The 20,739-nt window shown below is 38.1% G+C and overlaps 1 protein-coding gene across 4 annotated transcripts in view; it reads left to right on the forward strand.

Annotated features, from left to right (window-relative positions):
* The window catches only part of AKAP6 (A-kinase anchoring protein 6), a 607,701-nt gene that overhangs the window by 381,906 nt on the left and 205,056 nt on the right, over positions 1-20,739 (forward strand). The window lies entirely within an intron of this gene.

Raw genomic sequence — 20,739 nt, forward strand, 5'->3', positions numbered from 1 at the left:
GATTGGCATTGGGCTAAATGGATACAGAGCAAGTTAAACAAACTCTCTGCCCTCTGAGCCTCACATTCTCAAGTGCAGGCAAGGAGAAACCCAATCTGCCCTGCAGTGGTGAGGCCATGCAGCCAGTGAAAAACTTAGGTGGTTTATAGCTTTGGAATCTCGAACAACAACCTTGAACTTATTTGTTGGAAACAGAGGGTGGAATGATGAGCTCAGTTCCCTTTAAAGAAGGTTCCATGGAGGAGGTCACATTTCAGGAAATACTTGAAGGAAGGAAGAGAGGTGGCTTGGCACATGCACACATATTTTAGGAAGTGACGTGATGAAAGGATCAAAGCTGGAACTAATCATAGGGAATGGAGAGTGTCTTCAGCAGACTTCTCAGGGCAGAAGTGGAGCCCTTTCAAGGAGCAGACTGCAGGAAGAAGTTGATTGGGCTAATACTTTGGCTGGGGTAGTGGGCAGTGATGATGAGAAAGGACACAACTAAAAACTTTATTGTGTTTTATTTATTTAACAAAAATGAACTGAGTGCTTACTTTTTAAAAGCTATCCTGTATTGGATGCATTCCACATGCCAGACACGGTTCTACAGTACTTCCGTGTATTCTCTCATTTAATTCTCACAACAGTCTATTTAAACCTTATAAATAAGGCAGTGCTATTCTAATTTCCAATGGAAAAAATGAAGGCACAGAGAAGTTAAGTAACTGGCTTACGGTCACACAGGTAGTAGGTAGCAGAGCTAGGATTTGAATCTGAGCCCTTTGGCCCCCGAGGCCATTTTCAACACCACCTAGAGCACTGCCTGTTACTGGCACTGCTCAAGGTGGGGCATGGTGGTGAACAGTCAGCCTCAGTACCTGTCTCACGGAGCTTGTGGTGAAGTGGGGTAACAGACTTAAATCTAACAACCATGCTTTTATAAACCATGATGGGCTGTGAAAGAAAAGAAAAGGAAGCAACCAGAGGTTGGACTGGGAGAAGCGATTTAGATCAGGGCATCAGGGAGTGCTTCTTTGAGGAAGTGGCATTCTGTGAGCAGGCTGTGCAGCTAGAGGGGAGGTGGGGAGTGTGCAAGGGAGCCTGAGTGGCTGTGGGCACAAAGGGGAAGGTTTGGGAGTGAGCAGGGAAATGACATCATTGATTTGCAGCCTAAAAACTTGTCCTTGTCTTTGGTGTGGAGCGTGGGTGGGTGAGTGCAGTGAGCCTGGGTGAGGGTGGGGAGGCACCAAAGTGGAGCTGCAGAGATGGTGCAGTCACCTGCATTAATAGAAGGCCTGTGTTGAAAACGAGTGGCTCTATTCACCAGGGCCAGTTTGAACTGGACACTTTTAAATGAGCTCATTTTGTGGGGAGATACTGAGATGAAGTAAAGAGGATAACTGAGCCAAATGGGGAGAAAGTATTATTAAATGAGAGACAATGTCAACATTTCTCAAAAAGAGGACCACCTTCCCCAGGCCCCGCCTCAAATGAATCAGAGTCTCCTGGGAAGGGCCCCAGAATCTGCATTCCACAGGCTCCCAGAAAACCACCGTCATAGGCTCTAAGAAGGCCCTTTTCCTACAGTGCTATACGATCCTCACATAATGGGGATCCTCACACAATGTGAAAGAATGTCTGTCTTGTTGTTTCTTATAATACCAAGCAATTGGTATCAACCAAAATGTTTAAAACAGGGCCTGTTTAATTAAATTATGCTACATCTTATCGTAATGAAAGGTTACATAACCATTAAAAATAATGTTTTAGAAGAGAATTTTTAAACATTGGAAGAGACCTATAAGATGCAATTATATATTTTAAGATATCTTTGAATTTTCTAAGTCTCTACAATGAGTAAGAATTATTTTAACCAGAAAAATAAAGAATATATATAAAATGCAAGAATTACAAAGTGATTTAAAAGGTAGAATATATGCCATTGATCTGAAGGGACTTGAGATGTGAATTTAGATATTAGGAGGAAAAATAGATACATCTGATTCTTAATGATTTGGGTGTCTCGGTTCTAAACAAAACAACACAACATCAGCAACAAAAACCCTCTCTATTTGAATCATCTCCAAAGTGAAAATGTCTTTCTTGAGTCACATCTGTCTACAAAGAATAGCATAAGTAGTTTTTCTGGTTAATAGTATTACTGTTCCAAAGCATTTCATGTCACACTATGTGCAGTGTGGTGCATCTAAAAGCAGCTACGAGGAGAGGCTTCTGTGGGCGTCTACAGATGTAGAACCTGAGGGAGGTGTGAGAGTCTAAGGCTTGGATGTGACAGAGCTGGCCACACCCAGGCCTTCGCCTCCCAGCTAGTTCTCTCTTCCCCAGTTTGGGTTGAATTTTCTTAGGACAGATGAACTCATCCATAGTCAAGGGTGAAGGTAAAATCAACTTAAGACAAAGAAAATATATTTCTAAATTTAAGCTTAGGAAACTGAGGAGAAATCAGAATGGTCATTCCTTCTATTTGCTTAATGTTTATGAACTGCCTTCCTTAGTCCCTTGGGCAAGCACGAGGAATAACAGGAGGGGCTCAGACTATGAAGTCAGACTGTCTGAGCTCAACTCCTGACACTTACCTAGCAATGACTTAACTTCTCTGTGCCTCAGCTCCCTCATTTGTATGACAGAGGCAATGCTAACATCCACCTCAAGGAACTGTGATGCAGAATAAGGAGTGCTTGGCACATAGTAAGTCTGAGATGAGGGTAAACATGCAAGACTTCATACTCTAGTGGTGGAGACAACAGACAAATAATTCTAATAGAATCTGACAAATACTCTAGTAGAGGTAGGTGCAAAGTTCTATGAGTACAAGGAGAAGGAAATAACTACCCCCAAGTGGGAGTGTCAAGGAGAGACTTGCAGAGGAGTTGATGTTCTAAATGGAGGGTGGAGGGAAGAATTTCTGCCTGGGTGAAGTTGATGGGCACAGAGAACAGATCTGGGATCTTCTGGACCATGATTAGGCCAGTTTGCTGCAATCTACCCAAGGCTCACGATGTGACAAAAAATGACCCTTAATGATCAGTGATGTGAGCAGTAATTCCTCGTATGTCTCTAACTGACACTATCCAAGCCGAGTGAGGTCCCTAAACAGAATGTATCTAATCTGTCCTGTTTAAACAGAATTTTTTCTTTCCATATTGCACCAAATAGAGCAAGCGTAAACCCTGGAGTTCACCAAGACTGAAAGCTGGATTCAACGTTTTATCTATCATGTCGACCCTTTTTCTGTGACGTGACCTTGCGCAGGTCATGTACAAATTGTGCCATGAAATGCATCTCCTAGCACAGCAGTTATGATCATCTATTTCATCTTAGTCCTAAAAGAGGAACTAAAATTAAAACATAATAAAAAAATAACTCCAGAATTCATCTTAGGTTTACTTCAGAAGCTACTGGGAACTTGAGAAGCATAATAGAAAATCTAAGGAATATATCTAGGGGGTATTTTTCTTTTTTACCTTGTTTGAGAGACTGCAGAAAAGGACTTGGTCTTAGAAATCTTATAAAGAAGGAGGATAGGAGGGAATTCAAAGACTCTGGGAAACTTCTCCCCCAGGACTCGGCAGCATGCCTTATTTGTTGTATTTCATTTTAAAAAAAAAGTGTTTTCCCAGGATTGTGAGATCTTTTATACATGGAAATAGAAAACAAAATTCACCAATTCTAGAAATAGAGCTTCGGTATGCATATCCAAGAATTGAAAGTATGCTTGTAATTATATATTTTATTTTAAGATAGATTGGTGAAAGTTTATCACCTTAAACTAGGCTTTTTCAGTATGTTAAACTTCTGAATGGTGTATAGCTGGACAGATTTCAAAACACAGTGAATATCTAACTCCTAACAAAGGGTGCATTCTTTTTTTGACCTCTCAATGCAAAAAATAAAAATCCTGAAAGGAAAAAAGCATTCTTAAATTTTGCACATTGCCTCCTTTAAAATGTTCTTATCCTCTGTTTTTACTTTTTACCTGTAGAGCTTGCCATCATTACAGATGTCTTAGAATCAAGGCCAGGATTTCCCCACATGACATCTCAAACTTTGCATCATAGAAAGCACACAACAATGGTTCTTTTGTCCTCTTTAAGGAAATCTATACATTTCCAAAATAAAGAATATTTGAAGACTTGATTGTAAATTCAGAGAACTTTATAGCTACTAGAAGGGTGACCTAGCCTGGGTTCCAACCAAGATCTTCACTTCCTGAGTGAAAGGAGATAGAGGGTTTAGCTGCTTTGAACTCTAGGGTTGTGCTTATTTTATCTGGCTTCTTTGAGGTTCTTAGATTGAAGTCATCATCCCTTTGGAAATGGATATCAGACTGTGAAGGTCATCAATGTTATCTATTCAACAATAGCACAAGAACAACTGATGCACTTTGTTATAAAACAGAAACTAACACACCATTGTAAAGCAATTATACTCCAATAAAGATGTAAAAAAAAAAAAAGAACAAGCTTAAGGACATTTCTTAAATATGTTTGCTCAGGCCTACGAATGACAGTTTCAGATATTGGCTGAGAAGGGACGTTTGTGGGTACTCTAACTTGAGTATGTCACTGACCACCTAGCCTTTCACTGAATGTCAAGAGTGGGCAAGTCTAATACTAACACATATTTTCTGTTTGTTTACCAGACACCCAAGTCTTAACCTAGTATTTATGCTAATGAGTTATGGGTAACTTTCTTTAACTGAAGGGGGAGAAAGAGGCTGATTTAGGGAGGACTTTATATGATAATTTTCTCTGTGTTATATAGTATCTCTTGGGTAATAGTGCAGCTGGATATTATTATCCTGGAACGGAATTTGATCCTGATTCTTCCAAAGCATTGGTGAGACAAAGCATTGTCTCTGCATTCTTTTCTTTTCTGGCTCAAATGCTTTTGTAGTTGCATGTTGTTTAATATAGGATCTTCAGAAACAGCTTTAAGATATTGAATGGGAATTGCATTTATATATGGTTAGTCCCACATACACTTGGCACTGACATATATAAAGAATTACTTAAGATACTTTTCTCTTTTCCTCATGCAAAAAAAAAAGGAGCACAGGTATATGTTGTCAAAGGAACCAGAAATGATATCATAAGGTTAAACTGGGCCTAAAGTAGTAGAAACAAAGACAACAGGCAAAGGCCTGGCCATTATTTATTGAGTGCTGACAGAGAGCTCTGCCCAGTGTCGGGTCAGACATGAGGGAAGACACGCTTTTCTGCTCAGTGGGCTTATCATCTCAGTGTAAGCACACAGTGTAACATCTTGTCTAATGTAGATTGGGCTATCTTAGATCTAGAATAATAGATCACCTAAGATTTAGATTATCTTAATTAGAATGTTGGCAGATTGAAATGGAATGGAGTTCTTGATGCAAGCAAATGAGTAGTAAATGCATTACCAATTCCACCTCTTCCTTGCAGAATTCTTCCTAAAAGCCAGTATCCAGTTCCTTTCCTGCTAAACTATATAAACAGTACTGAAATGCAGTACCTAAGGAGAGCTCTTTCTTCTACTGTGGATTCTTCAGTAGTCCTTTTTTTAATAGAAGGGCAATTTTTCTTCAAAAGTATTTGTGAAAGACAGAAACAAAAGTGAGTTATTTTTTTGAAGATCAGTTGTGGTTACTAAATTTGTGATGGAATCGAATAAAAGATAGTTCTTCTAATCTCCTTGAGGCACTTAAATTTGCATATTATCAGATGTGTGGGTGGGCCCAAGATGAGGAATTTTTTTAGTAGTCTGCCACTGTAACTAGGTGACTGAAAAAATGATTGAGATGATATAACATATATTAGGTCAAAGGACAGCTAATGGTCAGCCCTATTATGGTCTATATGATGTATAAAACCATGGCTTATCTTGATTTTTCGTACTGTGTTTCCATTGCTGGATGATTCTGGGAGTGAAATTCTTTGGTGTCTCTAATCAACACAGGGAAATGTCATTGGCAAGAGTAGGTAGCCTATTTTTTTTTCCCTATTTAGTCAAATAGTGCCTAATCTCTGAATCCATAACAACTAGAGTTGCAGAGATGCATGGTATTAGATACAAAGTTACATTCTACAGAAAGCAACACTCTTTTATTGGCAGAACTCACATTTTATAACTCAGCCTGATCTATTTTGAAGATAAAATATAGTTAAACACATTAGGGGTACTTTTTGGTCTATAGTGGAGGTCAACATTTTTTTTAAAATCTATAAGTATTTAAGCACAAAACAGAAGGCAAGATACAGAATTGCTTCTAAAAACCACTTTAAAATTAATAAGTAAATTATTTGGAAGTGTGGAACAATTGCCTCAGTGTGTGATTTACACTTTTTCCCCGGAATGTGTTGTTTCTGGCAGGGGAGCGTCTGAGCTGGGAGAGCCTGCTAAAGGGATTACTTTGCTCTGGCTCTTGTGTTTATTGAGTCACCTAGGACTTCTTATAAAACAGCAGTTTTCAAATGTACACACACCTGCACTCGACACCCTGAATACTCCAAAAGTTTGTTTAACTGTTCTCACACCCAGAGTATCTCTCCCATCCGGTGAGGTCAAAAAGCATTGAGATGTCCACATTCTGGTTTTTCCTTCTCCTCGGAAATTACTTGGAATATAGCCATTTATGTGGTTCTGACGCTAACAGAGACAGAGATATTTTTTCAGTGTACTGTAGTGCTCTTTGCCACCAGGCCTCACAGAACATCACCAGTCTTACCTCCCAGTGTGCCAAAATGAAGGTTAACGTTTCTCAGGAAACATTAACTAGATTAGAGGTCCTGCTGGGCCAGAGTCCAGGGATCCATCTCACTGCAGCTTCCAGGCCATTTTGCGTTGGATGGGAGTGGTGACTTCTCATCTTTGTACTTATCTGGCCTGCAGAGGCCAACACTGGTTTAGCATTGCCCCCTGCAGGGCTAAGCAAGGCCATGGATCTTTCTGTGTGAGAAAGGGGAGAGGGAAAAAGGAAGCCTAAAGCAAGAGGCTAAGACAAAGGAAAAGAGAGAGGGAAGGAAAAGAGAGAGAAGGAACAGAAAGAGAAAGATAAAAGAAGTAAGTATGTATCCAGTGAAGCTCATCTGCCTAAGTTGCTTGATGAACATTAATGCTTTCATGTCTCTTGCTCTTTCTATCTTATTCTTTCCTTTCTCTAGCTCTGGAACTCAAAGCCAGAAAAACTGTCTTTATTTTTAACATCTTAAACATTATTGTCTAACCATTGTGTGTGTGTGTGTTTAACATATTCTATTAATGGGGTTAGCATAGTTAGCAGGCTTACTATGGTCTAGGTTTGTATCAAGCCTTTTACCTGGATCGTCTCATTCATTCTTCCCAACAGTATAGCAGTTGTAGCTTCTGTTGTCATTTTTACTTTACTGATAGAAAACGTAGGCTCCAAACACATATTAGGTATTCAGGCTTATTCAAAGTCTTTTTAAAATCCGTATGTGACAGCGTAAAGGCCAGATTCCTTACCCTGTCATTTGACTCCACCTGCTTAGTCAAGATTCATGTCACTGTTTCATTTCGTTAATGTTCTAGTTAATTCACCATCTTCCAAATGCCTTTTCCCTTTCTTTTCTCTTTGCTTTTGCCCAGGGTTTTTTCCCATTCTCTCTACTTACACTGCTCTTATCCATCCTTAAAATCAATAGATATTGAGTATGTAACTACATTGTGATGTCATAGCTCTGGACAGGACACTGTTCCCCTCCATGCTCACTGCCCAGCAGTAGAGAAAGACACACATATATATAATTCTAAATTAAGGCAGACTGTGTGATGAATACTATAATAAGAGATTGGAACGTAAGAAATAGGGAAATTGGAAGGGACATTATTTCAATCTGATGGTGCCTGGGAAAGCTCTTTGCTCTAAGAAAAGATGGATTTTTGTGGAGGTCTCTAATATTCTGACAAATTGTTAGTAGGAAGATATTGAAGGGAGAGCATTCCAGGTAGAGGAAATAACATGGTAAAAAGCATGGAAAAAGGAAAATATGAGGGACATCTAGAGAATGGTGAACAGCGAATAGTTTGGATCTTTTGAACATAGAATGTCCATGTGTTTATGGGAAGGGATGAGGACCTAGTGGAAAATAAAGCCTGAAAAGCTTTGAGCTATGTACTGGAGAGGTCTGAATATCAGCTGAAGAGTTTGTGTTTTCTTAGTATGCCTTTAGCGTTTTTAATCAGTGGTCCCCAACATTTTGGCACCAGGGACCGGTTTCATGGAAGACAATTTTTCCACAGACAGGGGGAGGAGGGGGATGGTTCAGGCAGTAATGTGAGCAAGGGTTCAGGTGGTAATGAGAGTGATGGGGAGCAGCAGATGAAGCTTCTGTGTGGCCCGGCTCCTAACAGTCCATGGACTGGTACCGGTCTGTGGCCCAGGGGTTGGGGACCCCTGTTTTAATGATTGGATTTAGCCACAGAAAACAGATGGCAAAAGTAGGATGAGAGCGGAAGGACTGACAATGAATTAGGAAACTAGTATAATAACTAAAGGCAGCTAAAGTCAAGCAGTGGCCGTGATAATAGAAAGAAAAAAATAGAAGCGATATTATAGAAGAAGAAATATTAGGATTTGGCATCGAGGGAATGGAGGTCTGAGGGAATAGTTAATGATGACTCAAAGGAATTGAGCATGAACAGTTAGGAGAATGGTGTTACTATTAACTGAGGTAGGACAGATGTCTAATTAATAAGGATATCTGGATGTATAACCTGGGCAGAGATATTTTTGTAACCTCTGCAGGTGATTCCAAAGTGCAGGCAAGTTTGAGAACAATGATTTAGAGATGGGAGAAGCCAAAAAATTATCTGTATAGTTATGTGCAACACTCAGTTGAAAATGTAAGCCCGAAGCTTGGAGCGGGGATCAATGCTGAGGTTACAGGTTTGACAGTACACATAGATTTTTAAAAAAAATTTTATTGGAGTATAGCTGATTTACAATGTTGTGTTAGTTTCAGGTGTACAGCAAAGTGAGTCAGTTATACATATACATATATCCACTCTTTTTTAGATTCTATTCCCATGTAGGTCATTACAGAGTATTGAGTAGAGTTCCCTGTGCTGCACAGTAGGTTCTTATTAGTTATCTATTTTATATATAGTAGTGTGTATATGCCAATCCCAATTTCCCAATTTATCCCTCCCCGGCCTTTACCCCCTTAAGTTTGTTTTCCATATCTGTGACTCTATTTCTGTTTTGTAAATAGGTTCACTTGTACCAGTTTTTTAGATTCCATCTATAGGTGATATAGATGTCTTTCTTTGTCTGACTTTTTGTCTTTCCTTGTCTGACTTCACTCAGTATGACAATCTCTAGGTCCATCCATATTGCTGCAAATGACATTATTTCATTCTTTTTTATGGCTGAGTAATATTCCATTGTATATATGTACCACATCTTCTTTATCCATTCCTCTATTGATGGACATTTAGGTTGCTTCCATGTCCTGGCTATTGTAAATAGTGCTGCAATGAACACTGGGTTGCATGTATCTTTTCAAATTATGGTTTTCTCTGGCTATATGCCCAGGAGTGGGATTGCTGGGTCATATGGTAGTTCTATTTTTAGTTTTTTAAGGAACCTCTATAGTGTTCTCCGTAGTGGCTGTACCAATTTCCATTTCCACCAACAGTGTAAGAGGGATCCCTTTTCTCCACATCCTCTCCAGCATTTGTTGTTTGTAGATTTTTTGATGATGGCCATTCTGACTGGTGTGAGGTCATACCTCGCTGTAGTTTTGATTTGTATTTCTCTAATAATTAGTGATGTTGACCGTCTTTTCATGTGCTTTTTGGCCATCTATGTCTTCCTTGGAGAAATGTCTATTTAGGTCTTCTGCCCATTTTTTGATTGGGTTTTTTGTTTTTTTGATATTGAGCTGCATAAGCTGTTTGTATATTTTGGAGATTAATCCCTTGTCAATTGCTTCATTTGCAAATATTTTCCCATTCTGAGGGTTGTCTTTTCATTTTGTTTGTGGTTTCATTTGCTGTGCAAAAGCTTTTAAGTTTCATTAGATCCCATTTGTTCATTTTTGTTTTTATTTTCATTACTCTAGGAGGTGGATCAAAAAAGATCTTGCTGTGATTTATGTCAAAGAGTGTTCTGCCTATGTTTTCCTCTAAGAGTTTTATAGTATCCAGCCTTACATTTAGGTCTTTAATCCACTTTGTTTATTTTTGTGTATGGTATTAGGGAGTGTTCTAATTTCATTCTTTTACATGTAGCTGTCCAGGTTTCTCAGCACCACTTATTAAAGAGACTGTCTTTTCTCCATTGTATATTCTTTCCACCTTTGTCATAGATTAGGTGACCATAGGTGCGTGGGTTTATCTCTGGGCTTTCTATCCTGTTCCATTGATCTATATTTCTGTTTTTGTGCCAGTACCATATTGTCTTGATTACTATAGCTTTGTAGTATAATCTGAAGTCAGGGAGCCTGATTCCTCCAGCTCTGTTTTTCTTTCTCAGTATTGCTTTAGCTATTTCGGGTCTTTTGTGTTTCCATACATATTGTAAGATTTTTTTTGTTCTAATGTTCTGTGAAAAATGCCACTGGTAATTTGATAGGGAAGTCCACATAGATTTAATAGCTGTAGCCCTGGAAGTTGATATTGACAAGAAAAGCCTATTGTGTGAGAATGAAGGAGAAGTATGATAGAACCTTGAGGGATGTCTGGGGTAACTGAGAGCAAGGACGTCATATTACAACTGGGGATTAAGTGAGAATATACATGCTCAATAGTGAAACTCCCAGCTCTTGCCTCCCAGAATGCTGTTAACCAGGGGATAGTAGGGGTGTAGTTAAAAGGAAATTTTCATGGGGTAGGGGTGACCTTAGCATGTTTATAGGTTAGAAAATAGGACTAGTTAAAAACGGATGGTTGAAGAAGATAGTTGCAAGAAGGATGAGAAGGAAGATGAATTGGCACAATGATTCAGATGTTGGAGAGGAAGTGAGTCAGGTGGAGCTGTGAATTTCAGGAAGGGAGGGTATGTCTTATGAGATAGGAGAGAAAGAAAGAATATTGAGTGGTAAGCAATGGTAAAGAGGGAAGGAAGCCAAAGGATTTAGAACAAAGGCAAAGTCAATGTGCTTAGTCAGTGAGGCAATTATATGAATAGAGAGAGGGTTGAGAGTGAGGAGGGACTGGAGAACAAGAGTGGGATACAAATCCCACCTTCTCAATAGAGATTTCCTGCAACTTTCCAGTCCTAGGTGATTGCTATCCCTTCTAAACTATATTGTATTTACTATTTGTACCATACATTTGGTGATTAATCACACACAGCCTTGTGACTCATTTCCATTTTTGTCTTGAGCTCTCATTTATACCTTTTGTAAGTTAACTTTTAAGGTGATTACACTGCGTGACTAAAAAGTCCTCAGGGCAGCAACTACATCCTAAACTTCTTTGTTTTGCTCACTTTAAACTTTATTTGAGCTAAAAGTATATATTTTAAAATTTTTAATTGGTTGATATAATATTATTATTAAAGTTAAAGACAGCACTCCACTTTATCTTCTCATCTTTTTATCTTAGCTGTGTAAATAATGGCACAACCCTATCTTACCATCTGATCTTCCTCTCTACAGTTCTCTCCCATTTCCTTTGCCTCTTGCTTTTTACTGTAAATAAAAGTCTTTAAAAGAGCTGTTTCACCTATTTCTCCCCAAATAACTAGTAATTTATATGATAAAGAAGAAAAAAGTGTGATTTTATTTACTTTTTTTTTTTTTTTTTTTGTATTTCCTTGAATCACTTAGTTAATTGTTTTAATAGGCTGTTAGTTTTTGGGGGTTTTTTTTTTTTTTTGGTTTCTATTTGAACAGACTTGCTGAAAAAATACATTCTGAGTTGCTTTGAAAAAGATTAAAAGCATCTAATGTGACTTAGCAGCTGACCAGCACACTGGTTGATGAAATATATAGTCTTTGCTCGAAAGCTCTCTAACAAGATTAGGTGAGATTGAACCTGAGAAGGTAAAGGTTTCTAAATTGACATAAACTCAAAAGACAGAACTAAATCATACTAATATTTGAATCTCTAACAAAGTCTAATCTTTGACATATTATATTTGGTACAGTATAATCTGTGTACGTACACATCCTTCTAGTAAATGATGAATGAGGTTTAGCTAACATAATGTAGTTTATTACATTCTTTTATACTCTTCTAGACCTTTGTAGAAATTTTAAGGTTGGGGAGGTCTGCTTTGTAAAATGTCCCAGATCACTTCTCTGGAACAGAGTCTCTATAGAACACACATGCATGCGTTTTTCCAAAACAGCTTGGTCAAATGTATTTCCCTACTGTCATTCATTTGATGCCTTGTCTGGCTGCCATTAGATAGATAGGGGGAAATATTGAATTTCACTGGATAGTTCCGTCTGGCTAAAACCGGTAAAACCAATACTTTCTGATGGGAATTTTTGGTCCAGTTGTGAAACCAGAAAGAAATTAGTAAAGTTTCATCAGCATATTTGACCTTCAGTACTTATCTGAACCTTCTCAGATTCATCCATAATTTGAGGGCTATGCTTTTTGAATTATGTAGAATTTTGAAAAACTCTCTCTGTCTCAGATTTTTTCTCCTTTTCAGTCCCTCATCCCCAAAGCTTTTATTTATTTCCTCTCTGAAAGTAACTAATAACCACATGATGTAAACTTGCGATTCTAATGCTGAGCAGGCTCAATAGTATCAGTGAAATTGACTCTTGTAGGACAATGCCTACCAGTTTAATGTGTTGGAATTTTTCCCATTACTTAAGACTTCAGAGGTTCCAGAACCTGGCCTGTTGTATACTTAACAAGTGCTTTATACTTTATACTGACCCACTTTTCTGATCACACACTGTTTCTCCTCTTTGCAAACTCTTCTGAGAATTACATATTTATAAAATAGCAGCTTTCTGGACCCCACTGCCTGTTCTCATTAATGAAGTTCTTGTGTCACGAGTTTTTTCTTTCAAGTAAATTAGATTAACATGACAACAGAAAACAAAATGTATTTTTTCAAATTATCATTAAATAGTGCTAATAATAATGTTGCATTTTAGAATGAAATTAAATCATCTCATTTCCGAATAATTGAGAATTTTATAACTGTTACTGTAAATCAGTAATTGAAAATTTCCCCCCTTTTTTGGGGGGGTTGAAGGCTAAGAATTATTAACTGTGTAATACAGAACAAAGAGAACAGTGATGTGAACAAAGATATCACTGGATAAAGGTAAACTTGATGTTCTGAGTGTTTTTTCTTCCCTTGTAATTACTTTTGTATTTTATCCAATTGTGAAGTAGTTTTCAGTTGTATTCCTGCTTCAGACCTTTGACAAATATCATCTTCTGTTGTTATCTGCAGATTTCTTTTGGTCTCAGTTGTACACAAAAAGCTTAATGACTATTCTCCTTTGGCTAACGCACAAAAAGGAAATCAGGTAAAAGAGCTTGAAGATAGAATTTCTTTGGAAATCTTGCGTTTTAAGCAGTCGCTGTCTTACAACAGCTTCTTTCAGTGAATACCTGGAAATGGAAACTCCTGTTGTGTGTACTTTTCCTGGGCAATCAATAGTTCTCTCTCTTCCTGTAAATGGGAAAACTGGATATTAGGAAGTATAGGCACACTTCTCCTCCTAAAAGGGAAGTGGGTTGGGGATGTTACACTAATGATACAATCATCAGCAGCAGCATCAAACAATGGTTATTAAAGTCATCAAACAACGACTACATGATGACTTTAGCCACAGTCACTTTATTGAAATTATCCTCATTGGTGTTCACTCATGACTTCTTGGTTATCACATAAAACAGTCCCTGAGCCTCAGCTCCCTAATTTATAAACAAAACATTTGATCCTGATTAGTGGTTTTAATTGATAAATTATTAGCCAATAATTTTTTTCAAAATAAATGTTATTCATAATCCCAATATAGAAAACAAACCAAAGTGAAATTTCTTGCTTGACTCAGAACCTGGAGGCTTTGTCCCCTGCTTGCTACCACCTGGACCTTCTATAGCCCTCCCTGTCCCCAACCTCTGCAGAGCTCGCAGGTTCCATAGGACGAAGTTCTGAAACTAGCCTCCCAATTTGACCTTCTTGTTGGTGCCTCTTTTCCATTTGCACCGTGACTGTCCTACACAGGATGCTTCAGTGGTTTTCCATTGCCTGCCTATAAAGTTCCTTCCTTTGAGCGTTGTTCCTTTGAGTCTCTTGTCTTCCTTTGCAACATGGGCCTACTTCTAGCCTCCAGAACTGCTCAACTTGTCCTTCTTTCTATGCTCTTCTCATTCTGCTCCTTATATCTTTGCCCATCTCTAACTGTTCAGTCCTTTTCACTCTCACCCAATACCATCTAAGTCAAATGACTCTCAATTTTCTCAACGTTCCTATAGCATTTGTACCTCAATTATAGCACATATCACATTCTGTCTTTGAATTTTCTATTAAAGGTGTCCCTCAGGCTGTTTGCTGTCAGAAGGTAGGGAACTATTTCTTGTTAATCGTTCTGTACACTGCAGTGCTCAACATATGTCCTTTAAAGTCTACTTTCAAAAATGCTTGTCAGTGAACAAAACATTTACAACAGAAATCAAAGTCCTTCAATTATGTGGGTATTCTTTAGATTATTTATTTCTGTTAGTCCCTTATTCTGTTAGTCTGTTAGTCCCAGTTTTGTAAACTGATCTATATTCTCTGAGGTTATGTAGATTAAATTGATTAAATTTAATCGATATGATGGAATCTAGGCCAGTTATATAAAAACTAAAGTGAAGTATCTTTTTAATGCAAAATGTTTTATAGCTTTTCATTTCATAATAAAAAGAAAAAGGAAAAACAAAGCAACCTACTATGTGTTTGGAAATTTGCCTTTTCTTGACATGTTTTTTTTCTTGACATTTTAAATAGGGTTATTTATGAGTTAGTTAGCTCACTGACATCCTAGACATACCAGTTATATATTAATAAGTGTGGCATCTGTACTAACACTATAATTTTTAATTTTCATTTAAATAATTGTTATTGAGCTCCCAGGGAGGACAATGAAATGTGTAACTTCAATAAAGTATATCTTTTTGTATTTACTTTTCTGTTTCCTGTAAGTTCTATAAGATTATCATCCCTTAATAGAATATGTCTGAGAATTCAATTAAGTTTAATGAAAGTTACAAAAGCTGGTAAAGGAGAGAATGTACCACTGTACAACTATTTAGTTTCTATTACTTCATTTTAGTTACTTAGTGCTTCATAATTTTATTAATAGTTTTGGGATAAGGAAAGGTATGCTGATTTGGTAAAGTTTATATTGATATTTCAAACAAACTGTAATAAGAATATGTCCTATGATATAGTAGTGATAGTATAGTGATTAATATGCTTTGGAGGAAAAAGCCCAAATAAATTTAGTAGGTTTTTTTCCCCAAGACTAATATTATCAATTATTTTCATAACTGGGGAAGAACTGACATTGAGACTAGAAATACTAATGGAGACAAATAGATATATTTCAGAATTAGAAATCTGAGGGCTTGATATAAGTCCATATATCCATAAACCACAGACAAATGGAAGGTACTTTCCCCAGGGATCATTAATTCAGAGAATCCCTTCTCTGCACCTGTGTGATCATCTGCAAAGGAGGAGTGATAACGCTACCTCCCTCCCTCACAGGCTTGTTGATGAGATCAGATGACATATATGGAAGTACTGTCAGAGTTGGATGGTTGACTAATTCATACCTATTAGCTAAGAAGACCAGAGACATTTTGTACCCTTCTAGACTCTTATAGTTGCAGCCAGGGTAGGAGTCTGACTCCCTGTTCTCTTGCAATGGTGGGTGCGTGGGGCTGGGGCCTCACTGGGTTACAGTGAGGAGCTTTGAGTGGGACATGGAATGGAGGAGAGTCACCTCAATCAGGGAGGAGGTGAACAAGTAAACCAGACAGTCGTAAGCAAGGACTAAATCCACAAGTGGAGTCAGAAGGAATGGATGTGAAAAGGAAAACAGGAAGTCATACCTGAAAATAGCCACTTTGAGGCACCAATACTCAGAGCCAGATGCTTCACAATAGGGACCCTGGGTGGTACCAGAGGCAGTGGTGGTGGGAGCCGTTAAGGTGCCAGAAAAATCAGTCCTAGCACAGGCCATGCCTTCCACACACCATCCCGTGGTTCCTGGAATTTCTCTTCAGTGCAGAAATACCGGCCCTATAGACCCCACAGATTCAGTGTGTGACATCTTCATACTTTTGAACTCTAGCATAATACCCTTAGGTGACTAAATCCTGAGATTTAGTGATACAGGATCTGAACTCTTGAGTTATGATTTTATGTTTGTTATTGGAAATAATTAGTATGATATCTTGTCAAGTGTCTTTGATGTTAAGATTATATTAATATGTATCTAGAGCTCTACAGTAAATTGCTTCTATGACTTATATTCATTATTTACTCTTGGTAGGTCTAGTATTCATAGGGTAACATTTAAAACATGCCAACCAGGGCTTCCCTGGTGGCGCAGTGGTTGAGAGTCCACCTGCCGATGCAGGGGACACGGGTTCGTGCCCCGGTCCGGGAAGATCCCACATGCCGTGGAGTGGCTGGGCCCGTGAGCCATGGCCGCTGAGCCTGCGCGTCCGGAGCCTGTGCCCCGCAACAGGAGAGGCCACAACAGTGAGAGGCCCGCGTACCGTACAAAAAAACCCAAAAAACAAAAAACATGCCAACTGGCATTGAGCACTAATTTAGCTGCTGATCCCTTTCTGCTTCCCACATCCCCTGACTCTTTGTCCATTAATTCTGTGGGACTCAGTTTAAATCAGGAAAGGAAAAAGTGTTACATTAAATGAGTGTAGTCAGGGAGAGGCTCTGGTTCTTATGGCTTTGCCCTTAGGAGCCTCAGTAAATTCCTTTCTGCAAAGTATTTGACTCTTGCGGCTTAACTACCAGTGATGCCTCAGCGGGGTTAGCCCCTGGAGATGAGAGAACTATGACCACAGTTGCAGACAGAGAAGACTCAAAAGAGGGTTAGATCAGGAAGTTATTTCCAAGTAGCTTCACCTGTTTCAGCATATGTGGCCTGGTCTTTAAACTCCAGCCCATAAAGCAGTATTTCCTGTCCTAATCATTTTCATATCTTGGTCTGCTAACAAGCATGGAGCAGTAAGTGGGCTTCACTGTCTGTCTGCATCTGACTGCCCCGACTGTGTTAATCATCATCTGCTCGTAGAAGCATGGAAACCCTGGGAGATTAGTGCTTGGCAGAGTCAGTAAATTGGTCAGTTTGTGCAAAATTTTGGGAGAAGAGAGTGGAGCGGCAAAGTGAGCTGACTTTGGAAATATGAGTAGAAGTGGTGCTGAAAGTGCAGAGGGACAGCCTCCTACCTAATTGTATTGTGCTTTTTTAAAAAAGAAATTGAGGTATAGTTGATGTACATAATTGTTTTGTGATTTTGAATAAAAGGATCTTTAAGCACAAGCTATTTTAGTTCTTTTCAGGGCTAGTAGGAAGCTATTTCATCTAGTGTGAATGAAAAGCAAGTCTTTGGGTTTATGAGTCCAGGGCCCCATACAACTGCAGAGAGTATTGGAAGATACTTGTGTTAGTGGCCATAAATGACGACGAAGCACAGGACTAATGGGACAGATGAAAATATGCTGTTCAAGAAAAATAGGCTCCTTTTCATAAAACACATGACATTCCTGCATCCTGCATCTACCATAATATAAGGACCCCATTAACAGAAAAGAAATGAAAAATAAGGAGTCAGCATGCTTGTTACCTAAACCCATCTTAACATTTAAAAATGCTTAAATTGTCTTTCCTAAAAAGAAATTACAGCCATTGAGTGGCCGTTTTGGCTACTTGGCAAGATCTGTAATTCAAATGGTTCAGGACTTAATTCTTAGGGAATTTTGTTCACTTTTCCTATGTAAAAGGGTCACAGCATTTTATATATTACAGAAAATATGAGATGAGTAAGGCCAGAACAAATAGGCAGGGAAAAATAAGAAAACATACCTCTTTCTCTGTTTCATAAAACTGTGGTAGAGTACTAAGTAAGACAAACAACCTTATAATTAGAAAGAAAATTATAAGAAGTTATTTTTATTCTAAAATTCACATTAATGGCTTTATCTGCAGCAGTTATTACCAATTGCCATCAACTTGTTGGCACAAACAAGCTTAAAATTTATTTCATATTCTGTAGTCCTAATAATTTTTTTGAAAAAGGGTGGCATTCAAATGGTGTAATTAAAACAAGTAGAATAATAAACATATTTATGAAGGGTTGTATATGTATTTGTTTTAAGTTGAACAGGTAATTTCTAGTGATTTTGTGAGTCATACAGTGAATAATTAAAATAAATTTAAATTCAAATATTAACATTTCAATTTCCAATTTGGTGAACATAAGCAAATTATTTATAAGTTTGTTTTCAATTCCTGCAAAGCTTATTAAAATTAACTTTTCCTCCATTTAAGTAAACTTCCTTCCTACTGTGAAACAGTTTCATTTATTGCTATTTGTAAACTGCCTAGGATAGATGCAGAGTGGATTGGGCTTGAAACTCCTTGAACAGTTTCTTTTGAAATAACACTACATACGTTAAGCTCAATTACACATCCAAACAGCCACAGCTCACTTTTGGTAATTTATTCATTGATTTAACATAGTACCCAGAAGAGCCATGCCTGCTGTCATTTTTGTAATATATTATGTTTTAAATATACTCATGCTCACCCATGCACACCATTAAGGTGTGCATAAACCTGTGTTTTTCTCTCTTGACAGCTATAAATGTTTGTTATTATTACACAAAACATATGTTCATGTTGTTTTTGTCTAAATTATTCTATCTGGGGCTATAAAGTTTTAATGTTATTAGTTGCCCTTAGAATGTTAATGTTTCACTGCTGTAACCTTCTTAGGATTTCTGTGCAATTAAATAGAAACTATTTCACTGCAGCCTGGAAGAACAATATATTTTACAAAAAAACCCAAAAAAACAAAAACCTTCTTGTTCCATTTTCTTTCAGTGTAATAAAAATGTTTGGTTGACAGGTTTTATTTTTGGTCTATGGAAACCTCACCTGTGATCATACCTGAGCCCCAGCTGTGTGCAGAACATAGACCATTGCTTGTCCTGCCCCTGGTATCTGCTGGAAAGACATGAGTTAAGCACTGTTTCAACCAAAGGGACATTTCACCAGCCCTTCAGGGGTCATTCCAGGTGTTATTTAGTTGGGCCTGCTTCCACTTGGGCCTGGCTTTGGTCTAATATGTACAGAGACCAATAGGGACGAAATGAGAAGTCCGTTATAATGCCAGGTATGTGTCTAACTTGGTTTGTTTCACCAGCATGGATCAAGGAGCATTTTATTTACAAATCAGTGGAGACACTCACATTCGGTTGAGCCATAGAGATGCTTTTCTGTTAATGTCTCATCTCCTTTCTATCCCCAATCACTATACTTGGTCTAGGCCTCGTTTTCCAGCCAAACTGATCTTGAAATCTAATTTCCCACAGACAGAATCAGTGAATTGCAAGTAATTTGTATTTTACAGATGAGGTTCTAAGGATATCCTGACTTGTTTGCCTGTAATTCTATGGTATTAACTTGGTGGTGCCCAACCCACCCCAAGTCTCCCCGCCCAGTGCTGGGGATGAGTAATGTCACTGACTTTTAATTAACTCTGAGGCTCAATTTTATGTCTGTGAACCAGTCATTGTACTTCCATTGTCATCTTCCGAAAATACATGTTGGATCACATAAAACTTCAGCTCAAAAGCCTTGCCACGTGTAAATCTGAACTCCTTAACAAGGCATTCAGAATTGTCCTTGATCCAGCACCAAATCACTTCTCCAGGCTCATTGGCCCTTAGTTCTGTTGCATAGCCCATACCTCAGCCCTGCTTTTCCAGCACCACACTCAACCATAGGTGCAAGACTGTTTCCTTGGAGTGTTCTTCTTTGCTTTCTGTCCATTCAGACTCTATTTCTCCAAAGTTCAGCTAAAATACTGCTTCATCTGTTAGGCTCTTCCTAATTTTCCCCCAGTCAAAATTAATCACATCTGCTACATTTCTTCAGCATGTTGCTTCTGTGTGATTTCTCATATATTCCATTCTGTCTTATTGTTCACTAGATTATAAACTCCTTGAGGGCAGGAACTATACCTCTTTCATCTTTGTTTTCTTACCAATACCTTGCACAGTATATAATAGGTACTGCTTTGTTGGTGAATGGAGGAACAATATTTCTTTTTTCTTTTCTTTTTTTTTTACCCTGAACTAATTGGAAATCGCTGAACTATTAGGCTGATATTAACTGAAGTTTTATTCAATTTCCCTGCCTTTGTTCAGGCTTTATGGACATGAATATAGACCTAAAGTCTGACAGACTTATAGACAAAGGGATTATATATCTCCTCAGAGCGACACACTACATTAGCAGAAAAATCCTTGTTGATAAATTCTTTTGCTTACATCTGAAAGTACCATCAGATGCTTAGTTCATCTTCTGTCCTCTGAGGAATCAAAGATTACCGGCCATCATTCTTTGAATAATCTCCTGCTGCAGTAAAAAACTCAATGCAAAAGTCAGAGAAACACAATACCTGAATTTTGAACGAAGAGTATCATATATATCAGCACTACTTGACTTCAATTTGAAGTCCAGTTTGACTTGGAATAAAATTAGTTATTTAGTACTCTGTATT

Source organism: Mesoplodon mirus (assembly GCF_964341445.2).
Source record: "Mesoplodon mirus genome assembly, chromosome: 4".
Taxonomy (NCBI): Eukaryota; Metazoa; Chordata; class Mammalia; order Artiodactyla; family Ziphiidae; genus Mesoplodon; species Mesoplodon mirus.